Source organism: Amphibalanus amphitrite, unplaced genomic scaffold (assembly GCF_019059575.1).
Source record: "Amphibalanus amphitrite isolate SeventyFive unplaced genomic scaffold, NRLGWU_Aamphi_draft 000650F_arrow, whole genome shotgun sequence".
Classification (NCBI taxonomy): Eukaryota; Metazoa; Arthropoda; class Thecostraca; order Balanomorpha; family Balanidae; genus Amphibalanus; species Amphibalanus amphitrite.
The window spans coordinates 404,123-411,251 of NW_024882144.1; positions in this window are offsets into that span (position 1 = coordinate 404,123).

Below are 7,129 nucleotides of genomic sequence, written 5' to 3' on the forward strand. Positions count from 1 at the left end.
ATACATCCCGTGCAATGAAGTCAATTTGCCTTTTGAAATATTTGAAAATATTCCTTCATTTTAGCATACACACAGTGATCAAGGTATTTGTTACCGAAAGCTCTGTTTTTTAATTGTGTATTTGAATACATTGTCGTTTTTTATATATATCTGTCATGGATAACACACAATTTTCTCTTCCACATTGTTAGGTAATATTGTGGAACTGCAAGAGTTTAAACCTGCTATAACTAACCTTGCATTTACAGGGAATGAGACGTTGGATGAACCTTACCTCGATTTTTCACAAATAGCTCTCGCGCGTAACCCTCGCCGGCCGAGGGGGAGGTGCTGCTCCCAGACGCGTTTCCCGTTTGCTCATGAACGCGCTGGACATAGAAAGCTGAAGACTGGCACCTCTGATCTTCGATTCAAGCTAGAGCTTGTGACTCCGAACCGCATTTTCAGGGCAGGAAGGTTCCTGGCAGCCTTGAAAGGTCATAAGTGAATTTCTGCACAGTTCTACAATGTAGCAACCTTGCAACGCCCTCAGTGCCTGGATATCTTTCACAGGAAGATGAAACTCAAGGGAGCTAGCAACCTCCCGAGTATTCACAACTTGTTTGAAACATGCTTTTCATCCATCAATGCCATATTAAGACCTACAACAACACAGAACTCAGCTAACCACGAATCCGGTGAAACGATGAACAGTCGGTTGTAACATGAAAGTCACATAATGTGTGAGTATGCGACTTTTCTCGCCATTTTCTGCGACTCTCGATTTTTCATATGCACGGTAGGCCGTCAGCTCTGTGTCACCGAGAACCTCTTAACCCTCGCCCGTAAACGGCGATCTGCCACCTTCGCCCATGCAGGGGGGGGGGGTTGGTGCGACCCCCCCCTTGGCGTTTGAAAACGGAGCGTCGTAGAGCTTAGCGAAAAAGACCAACGGATTGCTCTCGCCGAGATCTCGCGATTGGTGGTATATTTTTTGGTCCTAGGTCAACATTTGACCTACTTTTGACCGGTCAAAGGTCAAATTTTCGGAAAAATAGAATTTTTTCAACTTTCCGCGGCGATTGCGGCAAAACGGTGGGAGATATCGACTTGAAACCTTCACTATCGTGTTCCTTGATCAATTCTCTATCGTTTGGTATGTATTTCGTTTCCCCAGCTCTAAAAATGGCGCGTTGGGAGCGCCCGAAGTCGGCAAGGTCACAGTCGGCGGCAGAAATTCGAAAAATCAAAATTTAAATTTTTGAAATCTGATTGTATTTTTGGATTTGGGAGGTCCATTTGCTCCCTATAGAAGCTAATATTGCTGCATATTCCCATTGAGGTGACAAGAATTAGCAAAATAGTGGTACGAGCGCTTTTCAAAAATAGTACCGGACGCTGTTCCTCTTGTGACGTCATAGCTCCGTGACCTGACCTGACCCGGTCAAGTTTTTTTATACCATATGATAGCCAATACTTGCCCCAACATGCATGCGAAGTTTCATCACGATCCATCAACCGATGTCCGTACCACCGGCAGGAAACCTCGGGCGTTGGCACTCAGTTTGTGAAAATCCGGCCGGAGGCTGTTCCCTTTGTGACGTCATAACTCCGTGACCTGACATGACCCGGTCAAATTTTTTTTATCAAAAGATGCGCAAGGTTTGCCCCATAAGGTATCCAAAATTTGGCGGCGCTGCGCGCCGCCGTTTTTGCACTATTTCCGAAAAACCTCAGGGGGGGGGGGGGTTGCACCAACCCCCCCCCCTACATGGGCGAGGGTTAAAGTTCCTGGCAGCTGGTGTGACCTGGCGTGCTGCGAGGCGGCGGGCGGTGCCTCGTGACGGAGCTCGTCCCGCCCCGAGACGATGGACGACTACTCCTGACAGCGCCCTATACGGAGCTGCCCGGCGCGGCCCGCGCCGAACCGCCGACACTTTGGCACAGCGACGCGCGCGAGCGGCAAATAAAGAGAGAAGGGACGCTGATGAAAAGTGGAGGCCCGTTCTGAATGACGGCTACAATTGACGTAAAAGCGGACCGAAGAGGCTCGGACTGTCGCGGTTCCGGGTCTGTGTGAGAGCAGAGGCGGTTTGCAACTGCTGCGAGAGGAGAACAGTGAGGAAAGAGAAAGGCATAGTGAAATAATACTGATGGAAATATGTTTTGTATCGATATTTATTGGTGGAGAGGACTGTTGAAATTCGGGGGAAAATGTGGAAACGTGTAAGTGAAATGCTGTTAAATATTATTCCTCCTTCTTCTCGTCTTCCTCCTCCTCCTTTCATTATCCATCAACTATGTACGAGTATTCTTCTCCCTTCTTACTAAATGTCATCCTCCTTCGCCAACCTTTAATCGTCTTATACGCGCTCCCTCAGCAGCATTTCATCGCTGAATGGAGCACACACAACAATTATATAATCTTTAGTAGAATAACTTAACGCACAATCATCGACGGCACTAGCCTAGCTCAGAGCTCCGCTGAGCTCTTATGAGACCCTGTGAGCTGTTGCTGCTGCCTGGCAGTGGTGAACCAGAGTGCGTGTGAATCTGGCGGCTGTCGCGCGCCGCCGAGCGTCCCAGCCTATCCGGGGGTATTTACAGAGGCGCGGCACCATCCCCGACGGATTATAGATGATTGACGCGCTGTGCGCATCATGCATTAGCGCCGGCATCACTTAGCGAGCTGTGATGATCGATTGGGGATATGGAAATTTGGACGGCGGGGAAATTCAGATAAATGAGACAGTGATGAGGTGCGACTTGTGTGGTGTTCGGTATCCAGCTTATCATTGTCACCGGAGATACTTCTGTCGACATGCAAGGTTGCTGTGTTTTGCTTCCCTTTTACGTCATTCGTCATATCTGAATTATTGATGATAAAGGGAAGCTTGTTTATAAGATAGTTGTTTTGGTCTGTCAACATAAATGAACTTTTTCACTTTTTCGCGAAAGACTAGGTCTTCATAACAATGCATATTCTTACAACATTTTGGAAGTTTTCGAACTATTAGTCATTTAGCTCAATACCGCATCGGATACATGCTCAATGTACAGGTCTCGCGGGTTTTAGCGATAGGTTTTGCACCTAGTAGAAAATGTAGTGTACTTTAGGCTATATCTTCGTCTTCTTAAGCTTTTAAGTGTTGAAGATGCGATCGACTTGTTGGTTCACAAGCTGGTCATGATCGTGTAAGATGGCTTCATCGTAGATCGATTAGTTTCTGAGGTATAACCGGAAATGTAAAAGTGCAAAACCTACCGCTTAATCTCGCGAGAGCCGTACTATACAGTGCTATCTGAAAGTCCTGTATAACTCGGCGTTGGTGGTGGTGTCTGTACCACTCCCCTGTCTGATTTTTACCGTCGCCCTCCAACCTCACATCTTGTGCCAGCCCGAGCCAAACCCGGTGAGTCGATTGCAGGCTAAAAATCCGCGACCACCGATCCCCGGGGTGCAATCGGCGCGTCATATTTCTGCGGCCGTGGGCGTTAGTAGGGCCCGGGGCGGGGAGTGGAGTGGTGCCGCGGGGTGATGTGTGGGCCATGTAGGGCCAGGGCGGAGTTGGAGAGTGGGTGTGGAAGACGGAGGATCAAGGATGGTAGACGGTCGACAGCAGGGAGGGGTGGTGGGGGCAGAGGTGGTAGATTGCTGCCAGTAGTGGGTAGAAGAGGGTGGTGAGGAGGTGTCGAGCTTTTCGGGGTGATGTGCGCATCGTGTTGACCACAGATCAGTGGTTTAACCCGCGCGGGGCTGGGGTCTCCAGCCGAACGCGCGGGGCTGGGGGGGGGGGGGTAAATTTTACCCCCCCCCCTGTTATCTCCCGAACTAATGGTCCGATTTGGAAAATTCAAACGCCAATCGAAAGCTCTCATCACGAACTACTAAAAACATGTACTTAATTTAAAGTTTGAGGTCAAGGTCAAGGTCAGGTCAAGGGTAAAAATTGCAAGTTTCTACAGTATCGGCCTTGCACCGTAGTTGCCGAAGAATGGAGTCATGGACTGAGACTGATCGCCCAAAACGTGTTCTTAGGCTACCAAGACAATATTCGTTGCATACAATATCATTCAGAGGTCAAGGTCAAGGTCAGGTCAGGTCAGGTCAGGTCACCAAAAAACAAAATATAGAAAAGGGCATGTGCGACACATGTTTTATGGGTCATTTTACTCATAGAATTCAATAGGCACACTCAATAAGTGATATGGACCACCTCTGGATGAATTTCAGGTCGAGGTCAGGTCAAGGTCAGGTCAAGTGAGGTCAAATTTTGAAGTTGGTTGTTAAGGCCTAAAAAGGTGTCTATCTGATGCAGTTTTTCACGGCGAATCGAATGGTGCTATTTTTGTTTCCGTACGAGGTCTAGAACTTCCAAAAAAGTCATTTTTCAAAAAATTTGTGTGTCGTGACGTCATAAAATTTTGAATAACTCCCACATTTTTGAACCGATTCTTCTAAAATTTGGTATGTAGGTGTACATAGACCACTTCTCTGACATGTATTCCGGTTTTTTTGATAGACTCAGAATTTTGGATTTTATAATGATTTTTCCAAAAAAGTCAGTTTTTTGAAAAAATTTAGGCCAAAATCCAAAATTTTCAAAAAACCGAGATAGCCATTTGATAGACAAAGTAAATTACGTATAACCTTTTTTGTTACGTCTTGATTCCTTTAAAAATGAAGATGTTAGCGGCGTTTGAACTTTTGCCGTTTTTGAGGCGAAAATGGCGAACATGACGTCACTAAAACGTCAATTTCTCAAAAATTTTCCGACGGATTTCGCTCAAATTTTCAGGGAACGTGTCAAATTGATGTAAGAAAAGGTACTGAAAGTTTGGCGGCGCTGCGCGCCGCCGTTTTTGAGATATCGCAAAAATTCGCGAGGGGGGGTAAAATTTACCCCCCCAGCCCCGCGCGGGTTAAGACAATAGGCGGACGCTTAGGGCTGATTAATTCTGAGCTCTGAGGGCTGAGGTTCGGCGTTGCACTTATTCGTTCCGTTTCGGACCATTCTCGCCTCTCTGGATGGGCTGCTGTCGATCCTCGTGTCGATATCTCCGCGCCTGCCTGGGACACCGTTCGGCGGGCCGAGTCGTCTGTACCGAGCTGCGATGGACAGCTGTGATGGATTCAGACGGATCTGCGGCCACTGCGGACGGCACGACAGGAAATGGAAACGAGCCTGGAGAAATGGTAATGGCTGCAAGGGGCTGTGAGTGCGTAGGTATGAAGAGATCGTCCTGTTTAGAGTATTTGCTGAATATACGAGCCTCAACAGTTTAAGTGATTTGTTGGTAATGAGCATTAGGTGTGTTTAATTGTATAGTAGTGGACAATGTAGAGTTTAAGTCAAATTATTTGAGCATCATGAGATATCATTTTTTTCTGATGCATGTGATCAGTTTTTATTATGTGATATTTGATTCTACTGATGTGGTTCATGGCTCTCAGCGTGAGATGCTCTTACTCAGACACTAATTACACACTTTTTCATCCCCAGTCTCTGCTAAACCTACCATCAATTTCCCAACCACTATCCCTATTCCTCGTCACTCCGTCCCAGTTCTCGGTCATTCCGTCTCAGTTCTCCGCAGCTTGCACGGTCCACGCAGAGCGATCGATCCGCCCCCGGGGCCTGGCTGCAGCCATTGTTGTCCCTTTGCAGCGGCACTCTCAGACCCCCGCGCCCAATCGGTGTCAAGAGGCAGAGTAAATAATTGCAAGACGGCTTTTGTGGACGCCCAATGGTCGTCCCATTACGCTGAGTGCCGGTCCAGATGAACGAAGAGAGACGCGCGGCAGTGGGCGGACGCGAGCGCGATTGAGAGAGAGAGAGAGAGAGAGGAGGAGAGAGAGAGAGGAGAGAGAGAGAGAGAGAGGAGGGAGAGAGAGAGAGAGAGAGAGGAGAGAGAGAGAGAGAGAGAGAGAGAGAGAGAGAGAGAGAGAGAGAGAGAGAGAGAGAGAGAGAGAGAGAGAGAGAGAGAGAGAGAGCTGAATTGGTTTATAGCTTTACGTTTTTTCCATAGATAAGGTTGCATTTATATTCTGAAATTGAAGGTAACTAAGAAGCTTAGGCGTCATATAACCCGCAGAGGTTGGACACGCCAGAAAACCCTGGGGGGTCGTCGAATCGCCTGGGGAGGGTCGAAAAACGTCACCTGTCGAACTTCCAAATGGATAGCCGTAGACAGGCTATATGGCAACAATGGAAAGCCTTTGAGAAGACGAGTAATAGATGGCGCAATAGGGGCGTTTCTTGGGTGAAACTCATCAAAAGAAGGACAATAACAATTGATTTCATGCCACGGGCAAGTCAAATTAGCTCAAATAGAATGCTGGTGGTTTAGAATAAATTGATTTCCACCAAATGCTGTTGCTTTATTATTTTTAGCGCCATAATTTGCATTCCTTATTGTCTATACGTAAGCATTCCTCTCGTTTTCCTCTCTTTTCCCTTCTCTCTCGTTCACGAACCAGATTTTCTGAACAATTTTCTTCAGCTCTTATTTCCAGTTTGTCCCGGTATAATTCATCAAAAACTGTCAAACGCTTCATTTCGCAACCATTTATGCTCTGGGCCTTCACACAAAAGGCGAACTCTTCCGTAATGCGGGCAGGACGCACGGCTAAAATCCGACCATCATCTAAAACCAGCGACAGTGTTTATCAAAGTGTTCAGGCCTTCGCTTCCATTCTCCGCCTTTTTATGAATACCTTCAGCATTAAGTGGAACGTTTTTATGGAGATGCCGTCGCTGAAAGACGACTTTTGGTGTCAGCGAGTTCGGCGGCCGTGTGCCTCGCTCTCGAATGCCCTAAGCTCAATCCCGCCAAGGTAAATTCATATCCACGCATCCAGCCGTAAAATGCGTCCCACCCCTCCGCCGCGGCGCGATCCGCTTCTGTTCAGCGCCCGTCTAGCCCAACGTGTGTCTCCGGTTCAGCCGGCGGCGACCTTTGCGGCCTGAACGGGCCAATCTCGGGTGGTGGTCCCGTGAGGAGCGCCGCTCGAGACGATGAGTCGGGGGAGCCGGCCGTGATGACTGAGTCGCTCTCCGGTGCCGGGCGGGGTTCCGGCGGGCCGCAGCCGAGTGTTCTGTTAGCGAGGTCGTATAGCCGACCGATGATTGCACTCTGTACGATGATC